Raw genomic sequence first — 17,542 nt, 5'->3', positions numbered from 1 at the left:
CCTGCAGAGGACACAGTACACTAACTGTAAATACTGCAGCTGCCTGCCTGTGGTACTAATAGGATCAGAAGGACACTAACTGTAAATACTGTAAAAACGCCTGCCTGTCAGTGTATTAGGAAGAGAATAACAGGATCTAGCTAAACTGAATACAATATATATATATATATATATATATATATATACATATATACAACACCTAGGATGCATATATATATATATATATATATATATATATATATATATATATATATATATATATATATATATATATATATATACACAATACACTGTAAGTGCAGCTAACTGACTCGCCTGCCTACTCTATCTAACTTAAATCAAATGACACTGTCTCTCTGTCTATCTCTCCGTGCCGCCGCAACACACTACACAAAGCTGCCACGTAGGCAGCCTTATATAGTGTGTGGCGTGTACTAAACCCCCTGAGCCATAATTGGCCAAAGCCACCCTGGCTTTGGCCAATTACGGCTCTCTGTACAGACAGCGCTGTGATTGGCCAAGCATGCAGGTCATAGTGCATGTTTAACCAATAATCAGCCAGCAACTCCAATTTGGCGCGAATGGCCCATAATGTTTGCAATTCGACAAACTATCGAACAGGCGATGTTTGAGTCAAACATGGGTCCGACTCGAACTCGAAGCTCATCCCTATTCACTAGTCTCAACTGTGGAAGTGTGCAGGGGCAAGTTGGCCCATCCACTGATAGATATACTAAAACAGATATAAATCTGAGCTTAGGACAAAGTGATTAGGACAAAGGTTTGCAGCCTCCCCTACTAGGTCCCCTACTGGGGGCTAGCAAATAGGTTAAAAAATGAGAGTGGGGTTGGTGATGCTACCTATATCCTGAAGGGTAATACCCAGATCACTCTTCATAGGATTTGTCTCCACTGATATAAATAATATGTGTAAGTGTAAAACTTCCCTTAGTAGCATACCATACCCATAATAAAGTGCAATAAATAAAATTGTACTCCCGTACTTAAAGTGTCATCTGTGCTTCATAAGTGTACCAAAATATACAATATGTGCTGCCTCCCCTATCTAAGGGATTAAACCTATACTTAATATTACTTAAACGTGTTAAGTATTAAAAAAGCTTAAGTATAAAGTGCAAGTGCAGTAACCTTAAGTTCATATAAACAAAACTAAAAGTGAACAGTCCAAAAAATTCATATGTGCTGAAAAAAAAAAAAATATATATATATATATATATATATATATCAAAGTCATTAGAAAAAATCTTTAAAAGAGGAATTCCAAAGTGACCAGTGCTTATAAATGTAGAGATATCCAGGTGACTTTTTTGTGCTCCCCCTCCTGGGTCCCCACTCACTAGCTCCACTCACCCCTGCAGGGGTATCTCGCATATAGGGTAGACTTGCTGCTCAGGTCAGGATGGTCCTTCCAAGGCTGGTCAATCAGACAGGATTCCTCCAAGCTCTTTGTTGTCACCCTCTGGTATCCAGTACAAAGTGCTTCCTTCTATTAGTTTCAGTGGTTAGTTCTCATGCAAAAAACGAAATATGGGCTCCCATAGTGTAGTATTCAAAAACTTGGAAAAGTTTTTTTTGAAAATGAAAATTGATTAAAAACAATCAAAAAAATAATAAAAAATAAAAACAAAGGTTCCATACACAGTAGGAAACTTCCCAAAATATCTACATCTATGAGGGTAACGAATAGTCTCAGAGCCGTGGTGATTCACATGCAGCGTGCGTTCCACAGGCTCAGCGAACGGCTTTCGTACCCAGAAGTGACGCGTATTTTCTCTTTTTTGGACCATTCTCTGTAAACACTAGAGATGGTTGTGTGTGGAAATTCCAATAGATCAGCAGTTTGTGAAATACTCAGACCAGCCCGTCTGGCACCAACAACCATGCCACGCTCAAAGTAACTTAAATCCCCTTTCTTCTCCATTCTGATGCTTGGTTTAACCTCCAGCAAGTCATCTTCACCACATCTAGATGCCTAAATGCATTGAGTTGCCGCCATGTGATTGGCTGATTAGCAATTTGTGTTGCCAAGCAATTGAACAGGTGCACCTAATAAAGTGGCCGGTGAGTGTATGTGCCAACATAATCTGGATATATAAGCATAATTATATAATCTTAAGATATATATATATTTTTTTTCATTTCACCAAACTGTGCCGTTCAATTTGATGTGATGTTTCCAAGAACTAAATGTACTTTTTCCTAACATGGTGTTAGTGTCAGAGGATGTGGGTAGCTTCACTGATATAATATGGTGGTAGTGTTTGTAATTTTTTTTATTTAACCGAGTCATTATTTTATTTAATTTGCTACTTTCTACTGATCTGGTACTGTAAAATGGTGTAACAAACTGCGCATGTATAGTTTTCTGCAAATAAAGCGAAAAGCTGTGAAGCTGGGTTCATGTTTGTGCATTTATTTATTTTCAGTGGGCTGCCAGAGCACCTAGCCAGGACAAAAACCACACCACTTTGTGGCACTGCAATGCATTACAGTGAAAGCACAGGTGTGGTACCTTAGTGCGTTGAAGTGTCACCTCCGCACACATATTCATAAAATGTGCATTACCACCAATGCATGCATTGCCCATGACACCCCAACCCTTTCAAACCCATGGAACAATGAAACGAGTATGATTTTCAGTGCTGGAGAATCGCCATGGCACTGCAGGGCGGGGGGGCACACAGCAGGGGGTAGCATGGCCAAGCAGGTAAGGATTACTATTCAACATCACATATTACAATTCGATAGGGTGGCGGTCACTGGAGTGAAACACAAGCAACCTCTCTATTTGTCCTGGTGACCATTGTCACAGAGAGGACTGCCATTAGAAACAATGGCTCCATGTACATCCTGCCTCCCAGGGCTTCCTCCACGGTGTCTCCCAATACAATCACCATGCACCCCACACTATGTAGCTCCTGCATTCCACATTATACCTCACAATGCACAATCTGCACCCCCCTGCTATTCTCTCTGTACCTAGGGTTGCCACCTCTTCTTCAAGCCAAACCCGAACACTTTAGCGGCACACAACAATTTTATTTTTAAGGGAAAGCACTCTGGACTTTGTGTTAAGGGGGACTCTGATGTATAGGAGTTACTGCTCACCAAACCTCCCGCCTACATCAGAGTTCCCAGCATTCCCCCTTAAATTAGGGCCCTTAAAGCCCCCTTTACATCAGAGTCCACAGGGCACCCCTTACATCTGAGTCCCCCTTACCTTAGTTTACTCACTTGCTTGGAGGCAGGAGAGAAAATGGAGGGGGGGGAGACCTTAGTTACAGACATTGGATGGTGAGCTGACTCACCCAAGGATGGAGGCTTAAGCTTCATCACACCTTCCATCCACCATGTATCTGCTTCAATCTTCCAGCCCACACATCCCTTTCCTGGGGCACACAAACCAGGGATTGAAGTGTGGGTGGGCAGTAAGAGGGGTAGGGGTGGGAAGATGGGGAGCAGATCAAGTCCTCTCTCCTGTCTGTGTATGGGACCCCTGTGCACACCTGTGCACTTGGCATTTGTGGTTCTTGATTACTTGGGGAGCCACAGTCCATTCTGAATATTGTGTCCGGGTTTCAGATGGTCTGAAACCCGGACACACGATTCAAAACCCGAACTGTCCAGGTGAATCCCAGAGAGGTGGCAACCCTATCTGTACCCCTATCCCAATTACATAGATGTCTGCACACTTTACATGCCCCATTACATCTTATTCTGTACTCCCTGCATTTCCCATTACACCTCACTCCACATGACCTTCATCCCACTTTACTCCTCACTCTGCAACACCCTGCATACCCCAATACATCTTACTTTGAACTTCCTGCATTCCCCATTTCACTTCACAATGCACCTCCTGCATCCCTATTACATATCACCCTGCACCCCCTGCATCCCACATCACACCTCACTCTGCACCCCCTGCATCCTCACTCTGTACCCAATACATCCTTCATTACACCTCACTCTGCATCCCTGCATCCCACATTACACCTCACTCTGCACCCCCTGCATCTTAGATTACATGTCACTCTGCACCCCCTGCATCCCACATTACACCTCACTCTGCACCCCCTGCATCCCACATTACACCTCACTCTGCACCCCCTGCATCCTCACTCTGTACCCAATACATCCTTCATTACACCTCACTCTGCATCCCTGCATCCCACATTACACCTCACTCTGCACCCCCTGCATCTTAGATTACATGTCACTCTGCACCCCCTGCATCCCACATTACACCTCACTCTGCACCCCCTGCATCCCACATTACACCTCACTCTGCACCCCCTGCATCCCACATTATACCTCACTCTGCACCCCCTGCATCTCAGATTGCATGTCACTCTGCACCCCCTGCATCCCACATTACACCTCACTCTGCACCCCCTGCATCCCACATTACACCTCACTCTGCACCCCCTGCATCCCACATTACACCTCACTCTGCACCCCCTGCATCCCACATTATACCTCACTCTGCACCCCCTGCATCTCAGATTGCACGTCACTCTGCACCCCCTGCATCCCACATTACACCTCACTCTGCACCCCCTGCATCCCACATTATACCTCACTCTGCACCCCCTGCATCTCAGATTGCACGTCACTCTGCACCTCCTGCATCCCACATTACACCTCACTCTGCACCCCCTGCATCCCACATTACACCTCACTCTGCACCCCCTGCATCCCACATTACACCTCACTCTGCACCCCCTGCATCCCGCATTACACCTCACTCTGCACCCCCTGCATGCCACATTACACCTCACTCTGTATCCAATACATCCTCCATTACATCTCACTCTGCACTCCCTGCATCCCACATTACACATCACTCTGCACCCCCTGCATACCCCATTACGCCTCACTCTGTACCCAATACATCCTCCATTACAACTCACTATGCAACTCCAACCCCCCCCCCCAATTTACACCTCACTCTGCACCCCCTGCATCCCACATTACACCTCACCCTGTACCCACTGTATTCCTCATTACTCCTCACTCTGCATCCCCCATAACCTCTCACTCCATTCCACAGAACACCCCACTCTGCACCCCACATTACTCCTCACTCTACAATAACTCTACTCTCCCTGTACCCTCATTTTACCTCACTTTGCACCACCTTCATTTCCTTGACACATAGCACCCCCTGCTGGTCATATCTGAGCTGTTCCCATCTTTGAGATTTGGGTTGAAGCCTCACCTAGATAGGCTGTGCCCACTGGACCTCTTCTCTAGCAGCTGTTGCTGTACCCCTTGCTGCTGTGCATGGCTCACAACTTAAAAAAATGCTCATGCTGCAAGCCCTGCCTGGACATGCCCATCTCTCCCTGTTGGGCAAGGGGGATTCTGGGAGTTGTTGTCAGAGAGTGGCCCTGGTCAAAGAACCTGAAAGTGATAGGTAATCCAACATTTTATAGTTGTCATTAGAGCAAGAGTTGACGGAAAGTCCTCCAATGGGAACATCTGTTCCTGAGATGGGAATTTGAATCATCATGGAGAGATTTTCTCTAATTTCCTTTCGCTTCTCCGGGACAGGAGAGGCAACAGAAAATAAAATCTTCCCAGTTGGACACAGGGAGCAAAAATTAACCTGATAGTGTTATTCTTTTAATCTTCCCTACTCTATCTGAAACAACAACAAAAGTTTTGCCATCCGTACACTTTAAAGCGGGGTTCCACCCAAATTTTGAACAATATCTGTATGTATTCTCTTCCTTGCGTAGATGCTGACATGCCGTTTAAAAAAATTTAAATCGCCGTAATTACCTTTTATTTTTCTATTCTTCTTTGCACTTCCTGGTTCTCCTCCCGTGGGAGTAGGCGTGTTTCTAGCCTCTCCCAGACTCCTGGGAGCTAGTCTCAGGCTTCCCAGGATGCCACTGAGCATGTGCGGGAACGAGCAGTGAATGCTGGAAGCACAGCATTCACCACATCCAGGAAATAAATGCTTGTGGGCTTCAAATGCCCACAATGAAGATGGAAACCACCTGCAGTGAATAATATAAGTTATTCTTTGCGACGAAATCTGACACAGGCAGACATATTACACACAATATGTGAGTATGTAATGCTGAGAAGAAAAGTTTGTGAATGAACTCAAAAAAAAAAAAACGATAGATAGGTGGACCCCCGCTTTAAGTTGGGGGAGGGTCTCTTTATATATTTATTTATTTTACTTGATTTACTATAAGGTCATTTGGTGCAACAGAAAGTCCAATAACACAAAAGTCAAAAGAGGAAACCCAGGCCAATAACGCATTGCCTCATCTGTTGCTCGTTCGAGAGCTTCTACTCCATAACACACTTTCCAAACTCCTTTTAAATCATGCGAAATGTCATTAATTGGACAACATAATCTGTGCATTGTGTAATGACAGTATCATTCAACTGAACCTACAAGTAGAAGAGGGAAGGGTTTTGGCATCTCTTATTCTCAATGTACAAAGTGTACAGTCAAGTTTTAACAAGAAATTTCTTTCTTTCCTCATTCCTAATCTTGGTTTGAATTATCTAATGATGGAGCAGTAGGACAAATGTAGTTCTCGTACCACTGACTTCCTGCTAGAATTATTTGTAGTGCAGAATTATCATTTCTTCCCTGTCACACTTAAGCAGTGTTTCTGAACCTTTTTTTAATTACCATGATGAAAAAACTTCACATCAGAAGTCCCCCCTTCACATCCGAGGTTCAACCATCATATCAGAAGCCCCCTTCACATCAGAGGTTTAACCATCATATCAGATGTTCCCCCATCACATCAGGGGGCTCCCTCCACATCCGAGGTCCTCCCATTACACCAGAAGCTCCCTTCATATCAGAGGTTCTCCTATCACATCAGAAGGCCCCATTCACATCAGGCTCCCCCTTCACATCAGAAGCCCCCCTTCACATCAGAGGTTCTCTCATCACATCAGAAGCCCTCATACACATCAGAGGTTCCCCCATCACATCAGAAGCCCCCCTGCACATCAGCAGTTCCACCATTACATCAGAAGGCCCCTTCACATCAGAGGTTCACCTATTACATCAGAAGACCCCCTTCACATCAGAGGTTCCCCCATCACATCAGAAACCCCCCTTCACATCAGAGTTTCTCCCATCATATCAGAAGGCTAACTTCACATCAGATCCCCCTTGCACATCAGAAGGCCTCTTTCACATGATAAGTTCCCCATCACACCAGAGGTCTCGCTTCACATCAGAGGTTCCCCCATCACATCAGAAACCCCCTACACATCAGAGGTTCCCCTATCACATCAGAATGCCCCCTGCACATCAGAGTTTCTCCCATCATATCAGAAGGCCACCTTCACATCAGATCCCTCTTGCACATCAGAAGGCCCCTTGCACATTAGAGGTTCCTCCATAACATCAGTAGGCCCCCTTCACGTTAGAGGTTCCCCTATCACATCAGAATCCCCCCTACGCATCAGAGGTTCCACTATCAAAGTGATGGCAAACCATGGCACCCCAGATGTTTTGGGACTACATTTCCCATGATGCTCATCTACAATGCAGAGTGCATGAGCACCATGGAAAATGTAGTTCCAAAACATATGGGGTGCCAAGATTCGCCATCACTGCCCTATCACATCAGAAGGCCTCTTGCACATCAGAAGGCCCCCTTCACATCAGAGGTTCCCCCATCACATAAGAAGGCCCCATTGCACATCAGAAGCCCCTCTGCACTTTAGAAAGTCAGAGGCCCCCATCACATTAGATGCCCCCCTGTACATGAGTGCCCCACATCAATCTGCCCTGGCCGCAGTGGAAGATGGAAGTTGAAATCCAAGCAGGGAGAATTATTGTGGGCCTCTATTACTCAATGGACTGCAGCCCCCAACGGAGGTTAGGACAGGGGAGGAGAGGGAAGCAGTATTTGCCTGGCTGTCTTTGAATCGTGAGGTATTTCTGCAGTAGGAGGCTGAAGTGAACACATCTACCTGGTAGATCTGCTTGTAGCTAGAGTCGGGGCTTTAGATGTGCAATTGCAAGACCAGAAAGAGAGAAGATCAGAGAGCTCAGGGACTGGGACTGTGCCAGTACCACCATAAGCCTCATGCTGCTCCCATACTAAAGCAGTACTGCTGGAAGAACCAAGGTCCAGAGTCAAACAGTCCAGGACCCCATTAAATGCAGTGGAACATCCCTGTTAAGTTGCTGGGTCTAGTGAGAGTACCCTGTGGCTATGATCTATTGCCACTAGAGATAGGCTAATGACTTCACAGCTGCTCTATAGCCTATTTCTGCCTGCAGGCCTTACTGTCACTGTTCTCATGTGCACCAGGGGTAAAAGTGGACCCCAACATTAGGCTGAAGATTCACGATTAAAGACTGCTCATTTACTGTTGTCACACAGTGAGTGGAGATACATATGTAGATGAGGGAAGGCAAAATAGAAGTGGATTAAACTTCCACTTTAAATCCTGCACTTATCCTTTACCAGTTGCCAACTTCCACGGGTAGCTGCCACTTTTATGCCAGCTATCAGCTAAATGCATGCTGTCACTTTCTGGTTTTCTCTCAGTTTATTACAAACACATGACAGGAGAGGGATATAGAGTGAAAGTATTCCTCAAAAATGAATTCATGCAGTTTATATGCAAAAGCCTTTTTAATAAAAAGTTCTAAATTGCATTCTATTTAGGGGTTCCCTTTTCAAATCACTCATTTCATTCCAACAAAGGAGCATTTTGCACGAATAAACGCTCTATCCACTAGACATACGTGTGTAATTTCCAGCCTAAACAGCTTCATAAATTAATTTAACTATCCTGGAAGACTCGTTTATTGCGCGCCTGTATAATTTTACTCCTCTCGTATTGTTATTCAACAGTTTTTGCATTAATAATTATCCCAAATGGCCGTAAAAGTTTGAGCCAGGGAACGTCTGATATCTCTGACAGCTGGAGAGAAGTTCATATTTAATTTAGTGGTGTGGAGCAAAAGCTTCATTTAGCAAGGCAATATGTAAAATCAGGTCAATTAAGAAAAAATAAGTTAAATATTTTTCATGTAAATGTTCTAGGTTTAAACTGTTTATGCCTTATAGAGGACAAAATATTGCAAAGTGGAAAGTTACAAACTGCACTGTCTTTTTTTTTTAGGTTTTAAAGTTTAAAGTTCTTTTTTTACTGTGCTCTAATCCACTTAGAGTAGAACCATGAGCAAATAAAAAAAAAAAAAGACATATATGATACACTTTACTCCTTAGTACAGAGCTCCCCACCCACAGTACAGAGCTCCCCCCTTCCCCCAAGTATAGAGCTCTTACCCCGAAGAACAGAGCCCCCCCCCACACACACACTATAGAGCTCTCCCTCCACCCCCCCCCCCTTTACTGTACCTCCAAATGCAGAGCTCCCTGCCCACAGTACAGAGCTCCCCCACTCTTGAAGTACAGAACCCCCCCCTCCAAAAAAAAAAAAAAATTAAGGGATAACCCTAGGTAAGATTTTTAACCCCTTTGCGACCGTGCTATAACCGAATGACGGCTATAGCGCGGCCGCACTATGCCGAGAAGCCGTCTTATGAAGTCCTCGTGTGCTCATGCTACCTGCTTACCACCTGCAGTACGCATTGGCAGTGATCTGTGATCGGGGTAAAGAGCCAATCACGGCGCCTCTTTACGACGCGATCCGCTGTGTCCAATCACAGCTGATAACAATGTAAACAGGATTTGCCAGTTATTGGCCAAAAACCGTCAAATCCACAAAGGGGACATCTGCACTGACAATCAGGGCACTGACAATCGGTGTCCTGATCAGGGGCGGACTGACAACTCATGGGGCAATAGGAGATCCTGGGGCCCCCTGTCCCCGCTCATGTGTTCCCACCCACACTCAAGCCACACCCACACAAATCCCCACCTACATTTTGCACTGCCCACACTACATGCGTTCATCACAGAATTTTTCTGCACTATGTTCAAAATAAATGTTTATTATAGAATATAAAAAAAAATAAACTTACATTAAAGAAAGTGCAACAACTGTACATTTCCCAAATTAAAGTGATTGTAAAGGCTCGTTTTTTTTGTTTTTTTTTTAAATAACAAACATGTCATACTTACCTCCACTGTGCAGCTCGTTTTGCACAGAGTGGCCCTGATCCTCGACTTCTGGGGTCCCCTGGTGGTTCTCGTGGCTCCTCCTCACATCAGATAACCCCCTAGGAGAAGCTCTCTCCCGGGGGGGGGTTACCTTGCGGGTGCTCTCCCGTGTCCAGCATTTGCGTCTATAGACACATGTTTACATACATGTGCTCGTCCTACATAAAGCTTTTCATATAGAGCGTGTGCGGGGGTCATGGGGGTGCTTTTTTTAAAATTATTTTTATTTACTTTATATAATTTTCACTGATCACCAATGTAAGGGGCATTCTTCTCACTGACCACCAATGTAAGGAGCATTCTTCCCGCTGATCACCAATGTAAGGACTATCAGTGCAGCCCAGTAGTGTATTTAGGTTTTGTGCTGCCCTTGGCCTGACTAAACTCGTGCACCCCCTAATTTAAATATGACCCACCCCCTCCTGTCAAGGCCACGCCCCTTGCTAATTTGCATAGATTTCCTCTCACTTCCTGTTTGGCTATGGGGCAGGAAGTGAAGGGAAATCTCTGCAATGGGACAGGGATGGTAAAAAAGAAACTGACAGGGGCTATAACCCTCCCTTACTCTATCCAAAATAAAAAAAAAAAGTGTTGCCTATAGTTCTATTTAAGCACAAATTTCTGATAATTTTATGGAGAGGACTAAGAAGATATAACCATGCCAATGGTGCAGCAGAAAATATATAGCACAGTGAGGAAGGTTTGTGGTCCAGGATGATAGGACAGTCAAAATTAGAAGCGACCCAACCCCCCCCCCACAGTTGCCGCCCGCATACCAGAAGCAGTGCGGCCGCTTTATGGGGGCGCTAGATTAATTTGCCTCTCAGCCCAGTCCGCCCCATAAAACTAGCACTACACTAATAGTGTAGCGCAAGCTGGCGGGGACTCTTTGGGTGCTGCCCCCCTTCAATGTGCTGCCCTAGGCCTGGGCCTTTTTGGCCTAGGCCAGGATACAGCATTGGTGCAGCCCCAACAGTGCCCACCAGTGTTACTAAACTGTGCTAACCAGTGCTGTCAATCTGTGCCCAACAGTGATGCCTGTCAGTGCCGCCTATCATTGCTGCCTATCAGTGCCCATAAGTGCCACTTATCAGTGCCCATCAGTGCCCCCTATCAGTTCCTATCAGTGCCGCCTATCAGTGCTGCCCATCAGTGCCACCTCATCAGTGCCCATCAGTGCCGCATATCAGTGCAGCCTTATCAGTGCACATCATAATTATTCTTTTTACAAAATTTTATAACAGAAACTAAGAAAAACGTTTGTTATTTTTTTAAAATTTTGTTTAGCAAACGATAAAAAAACCATTACAGTGGTGATTAAATACCACAAAGAAAGCTCTATCCGTCTCAAAAAAATGTGACAGCACTGAAAGCTGAAATTGGCCTGGGCAGGAAGGGAGTGAAAGTGCCCGGTAGGCTAGTGGTTAAGCAGTTATAGCAACAGTTTTTGTCCTCTTAGAAAAAAAAATTGAAATCATATGGAAATAAGCTGACTGTTATAAGCATTCATGGCGGTGTTGTATGGTCATACCTAGGAACTTTCCAGATCTGGCCTGGAGAATCCATCTTTTAAATCTAGGTCAAAGCTGCTGAGAGCTATCTCGGCCTTAGTCATTAAAGGGGCCCTAACCTGTTTCCCCGATGTCATTGAGAAAGTAATGCGCTCTACCAATGCACTGTACTGCTGTGCTGCTGAATCTGGGGGACTGGGCAGGTGAAGACATAGTGAGGTTGCACCTGGCTCTGCTCTATACCTCTGCTGTGTGGTAAAAGACTTTGCTCGGTGCAGGATCCTAAGACCCAGGCCAGATAGTCTGCACTGCTCCCCGGAGTCAAAGCTGTGTGGGGAGAGCCAAAGTTTGAATGAATGAACTCTTCAGTAACCACTGCTAACTGCAACGTTGTGTCTATTTAACATTCAGGTCAGTGCTGGCCCATCTGGATTCTGAACTGGTGACTAATGGAAAAACTGAGACCTGTACTGGTCATTGATGGGGACAATAAGACCTATACTAGTTATTATGGATGAGTCCCTGGTTCGGTCCGACTGAACTGTTCTTGTTGGGCGGTTATCCAAGCACCAGACTTTCATTCCCTTAAGTAGGAGTTGAAATCATATGTAACACATACCTCTGACTGGCCTGGTTACAAAAAGTATTCATACCCCTTAACATTTTCCACAAAGTGGCACATAATTGTGAAGTGAAAGGAAAATGGTAAATGGTTTTCAAAAATTCTTACAAATAAATATGTGAAAAGTGTGGCGTGCATTTGTATTCAGCCCCCCTGAGTCAATACTTTGTAGAACCACCTTTCTCTGATCTAAACCTCTGTAGCTCTGGCTGTATGTTTAGGCTCATCGTCCTGCTGGAAGGGAAACCTCTGCCCCAGTCTCAGCTTTTTGCAGACTCTAACAAGTTTCCCTCTAAGATTGCCCTGTATTTGGCCCCATACATCTTCCCATCAACCCTGACCAGCTTTCCTGTCCCTGCTAAAGAAAAGCATCCCCACAACATGATGCTGCTACCACCATGTTTCACAGTGGGGATGGTGTGTTCAGGGTAATGTGCAGTGTTAGTTTTCCGCCACACATAGCGTTTTCCTTTTAGGCCAGAAAGTAAAATTTTGGTCTCATCTGACCAGAGCACCTTCTTCCACATGATTTCTGTGTCCCTCACATGGCTTCCCCTAAACTGCAAATGGCTTTCTTTCAACAATGGCTTTCTTCTTGCCACTCTTCCATAAAGGCCAGATTTGTGGAGAGCACGACTAATAGTTGTCCTGTGGACAGATTCTCCCACCTGAGCTGTGGATCTCTGCAGCTCCTCCATAGTTACCATGGGCCTCTTGGCTGCTTCTCTGATTAATGTTCTCCTTGCCCGGCCTGTCAGTTTAGGTGGACGGCAATGTCTTGGTAGGTTTGCAGTTGTGCCATACTCTTTCCATTTTCAGATGATGGATTGAACAGTGCTCTGTGAGATGTTCAAAGCTTGGGATATTTTTTTTATAACCTAACCCTGCTTTAAACTTCTCCACAACTTTATCCCTGAAATGTCTGGTGTGTTCTTTGGCCTTCATGATGCTGTTTGTTCACTAAGGTTCTCTAACAAACCTCTGAGGGCTTCACAAAACAGCTATATTTATGCTGAGATTAAATTACACACAGGTGGACTCTATTTACCAATTAGGTGACTTCTGAAGGCAATTTGTTCCACTAAATTTTAGTTAGGGGTATCAGAGTAAAGGGGGCTGAATACAAACGCACGCCACACTTTTTACATATTTATTTGTAAAAAATTTTGAAAACCATTTACCATTTTCCTTCCACTTCACAATTATGTGCCACTCTGTGTTGGTCTATCACATAAAAGCCTAATAAAATAAATTTACATTTGTGGTTGTAACGTGACAAAATGTGGAAAATTTCAAGGGGTATGAATAATTTTTCAAAGCACTGTACAGTATATTATCCCAGGTTCTATTCCTGATTGGATGCACGACAGCCAGGCACACAGTGGTTTCTAAGTCTCTTCACCAAATAACCAGGCAGAAAGTGTCTTTTTGAGATGTATTGCTCAGGAAAACTTGGATAGGTTATAGGGTGAGCCTTGAGATACTTTAGGACTAGTGCAATTTTAAAGGAGGAGTCTTCCTAATGGCAGTTAACATTCTCCAGAGAGGCCTCCAGACCAGAGAATGTGAACATAAAGCTTCAGGGGGGTCCCACACTGGAAACAGCCATGAACCAGCAATCTGGAACAGTCTCTCTCGAAGAGGTAAATCAGCGTCATTTTTCTTTAGGATCTCTCATCTTCTGGCCTCTACTCACTGAATACATGGATACCCCTTCCAGTATCAGTCAGATCCTGCTCCATGAGTCTCTAGGCCAGATCCTTGACAGACTTTTTCTTGACCATTCTTCACACTTTAGCAGTAGGCCTCCAGCTCTCCCTAAGCTAGGACATTGAACAACCTCCTGCAGGCCTTAGCAGCTAGCCCAGGAGGACAGGCAGCCCCTCCAGGCTGGTTCTCTCTCCACCAGGGCCAAGGACCCTGCTTCTCCACGCTCCAGACTGTTTATTCACACCTCAGCCCCCTGCTGGCTTTTCTCTCAACCACTGATTTGCTGGGGCTGCATGAATATTCAACCCAGGGTCTGCCTCTCCCAACCCACTATATTTCAGAACTTGCTGGAATGCAGGGGGAAGTAGGCGAACCTGCATGCCAAAAGCTAATTTCAGGGAGGTGTCAAACTCATTTCAGGGAGGTGGCGCTCTGCACGTACCCCCCCCCCCTCAGTACAGCAAAATGTGGGTGTGGCTTAAATCACGCTACATATTGGGTGTGGCTTAAAGGGGTGTGGTTTAATTGAGTCTGAGATTACTTACATAGTGTAGAATGCAGTCATGTTAAAGGGAATGTACAGTGCGGAGTGTACGGTGGGTATTATGTGCAGAAGAGGAGTGTGAAGTGTATGGAGGTGAGTGTTATATGCAGGAGAGGAGTGTGGAGTGTACAGCGGTGAGTAGTATGTACAGGATGGTGTCAGTAGGGCAGTGAACGGTGTCAGTAGTTCTTTATTTTTATTAGACTTTTTTTATCATTATTTTTTTTACAATTTCATTTATTTGTTTTTTTTTTTTAAATGCTTTTTGGGGGCCGGTGGATGGTGTCAGTAGGGCAGTGGACAGTGTCAGTAGAGCAATGAACAGTGTCATCATTTCTTTTATTTTTATAGTTTCTTTACAATTTTATTTTTTTAAATTATATTTTACAATTTATTTTTGTATTTTTTGTTTTTCACAATGATTGGGGGTGGGGTGTAAGCGGACAGTGTCAGCAGAGCTATGGACGATGTCAGTAGTTTTTTTGTTTTTATTATTTTATCTATTATTTTTTACAATTTTTTAAATTTTTTTTTATTTACAATTCAATTTTTTTACAATCTTTTACAATATAATTTTTTAATATTCATTGCTTCTTGTTTTTATCAGCCCTGTCGGTGGGCTTTGGTGAGATATTAGGGGTCTAAGCAGACCCCTGACATCTCCCCTTTGAGACAGAGAAAGCGGCTGAGGACACAGATTTCTTAGTTCCTTTCTCAGAATTGAAAATGAATGGAGAGGCGACAGAGGCTCCTCTCCATTCAGAAACTGAAGCATCGTAAACACAGTTTACCCTGCTCAGTTTTCACAGGACACAGGAGTGATCGGTAGCTTACTGTGTCCAATTTAGAAAAGGAAAGGGACGGTAAATTACATATTTACCGGCCCCTTCCTCCGCTCTCCATCCTGACACATTCCCCCCCAGGAGCCGGCGGGAGAGGAGGGAAGCCAGCTGCAGGGGACAAGGTGGGGGGGGAGAAGGACAGGGGACCAGAGGAGAATGGGGGGGCAGAGGAGGACACCGAGGGGGGCTGGAGAAGGAGGACAGAGGACCAGAGGAAAACGGGGGGGTGGAGGAGGACACCGAGGGGGGCCAGAGAAGGAGGAAAGAGGACCAGAGGAGAACAGGGGGGGAGTGGAGGAGGACACGGAGGGGGGCCGGAGAAGGAGGACAGAGGACCAGAGGAGAACAGGGGGGGAGTGGAGGAAGACATGGAGGGGGGCCAGAGAAGGAGGACAGGGGACCGGAAGAGAACAGCGGGGGGGCTAAGGAGGACACAGAGGGGGGCCGGAGAAGGAGGACAGGAGACCAGAGGAGAACACCGGGGGGGTGGAGGAAGACATGGTGGGGGGTCGGAGAAGGAGGACAGGGGACCAGAGGAGAACACGGGGGGGTGGAGGAGGACATGGAGGGGGGCTGAAGAAGGAGGATCGGCCGGAGGAGCACACAGGAAACAGCTGGAAATGGTCGTGCGGCGGGAGGGACAGCTGCGAGCACCAATCTCTCTATATACATAGCTTTTGAACCGACAGGGAGGGAGAGAAGGAGAAGCGGCTGTCAGCTAAAAAGCTATACAGGATTGTGAGAGGACCCGTCTCCAGAATTTTTGCTCGGTCGATGTTCACAGCAAAAAGACACGACCCTTCAAGTCCAAACTGGTTTAATGTCAGCCTAGCGTTTGGAACTTCATTCGCTCTTTGGGCTCTCCTATTCAAGCAGCACAGCGACGATGTTGCAGAATACAAAAGAAGAAATGGGTTGGAATAAACCAGTGATACCATGATAAATTATAGGATGAATAGAGCTCCTTGCTTTGATGGATTTGTATGCTGTGCAGCCCATTTTGTTATTGTGCTCTTCAATAAATACTAATATATCCATTATGAAAAAAAAAAAAAAAAAAAAAAAAAGCTATACAGGGAGATCGGTGCTCACAGCTGTCCCCCCCGCCGCACTGATCATTCCCGGCTGTGAACCCACTGCCACCCAGGATTGGCCCTGCAGCCGGAATATAGAATGGCACTTGCGGGTGTCCGGGAGCCGCAGCCAGTGGGAGGGGCTGTTTCCCCAAGCAATGACACATCACTTCCAATTTACTCGGAAACCACCGGTGCCATTTTTTGAAAATAGAAAAGCATTCAGATACACAGATCTTGGTTTTTTTAATGCTTTTAAGTGTAGAGGAGGGATTTGGGGACCCCAGATCTCAGCATAAAGAGGACCTGTCACATGCCTATTGCTGTCACAAGGGATGTTTACATTCCTTGTGACAGCAATAAAAGTAATAAAAAAAATTAAAACAACTGTGTAAAAAAAAAATAAGAAAATTAATAAGTTAAAAAAATGTATGTAAAGTAACCCCGTCCTCCCGTGCTTGCACACATAGGCGAATGTGCACTTTGGTCCCGCAAGCACACAAACAGCAATTGTCCCACACATGTGAGGTATCGCTGTGAATGTCAGATCATGGGAAGTAATTCTGGCACCAGACTTCCTCTGTAAACCCAAAGTGGAAACCTATAAAGGCTTTTAAAGCATTGCCTATGGACATTGCATGGACATGCGCAATTCTAAAAAGAGACATGTTTGGTATCTATTTACTCGGCATAACGTCATCTTTTATATTTTACAAAAAAATTGGGTTATGTATGGTGTTTTTTTTTTTTTCATTCAAATTTTAAAAAAAGTTTATTTTTCCCAAAAAAATTCTGTTAGAAAAACCACTGCGCAAATACTGTGTGACATAAAAAACTGAAAAACACACTGATTTATTCGCAAGGACCTCTGCTTTAACCTCCCTGGCGGTTTTCCCGAGTGTGGCTCGGGGTTAAAATTCAGTCCCATTAGCGGTAACCCCGAGCCACACTCGGGATCGCATTGCAGGATCCTGGGGCGGCGTTACTTACCTTGTCCCCGGGATCCTGCGGTGTCACCCGCAGTGTCCGAGGGCTCTGTCCTCCTCCGAAGCCTCTCTGTGCCAGGCTCCGTTCCCTGCGAGCGGC

Source organism: Aquarana catesbeiana, linkage group LG05, assembly GCF_042186555.1.
Source record: "Aquarana catesbeiana isolate 2022-GZ linkage group LG05, ASM4218655v1, whole genome shotgun sequence".
In the NCBI taxonomy this organism is placed as follows: Eukaryota; Metazoa; Chordata; class Amphibia; order Anura; family Ranidae; genus Aquarana; species Aquarana catesbeiana.
Note: the sequence above shows the minus strand (reverse complement) of the source record.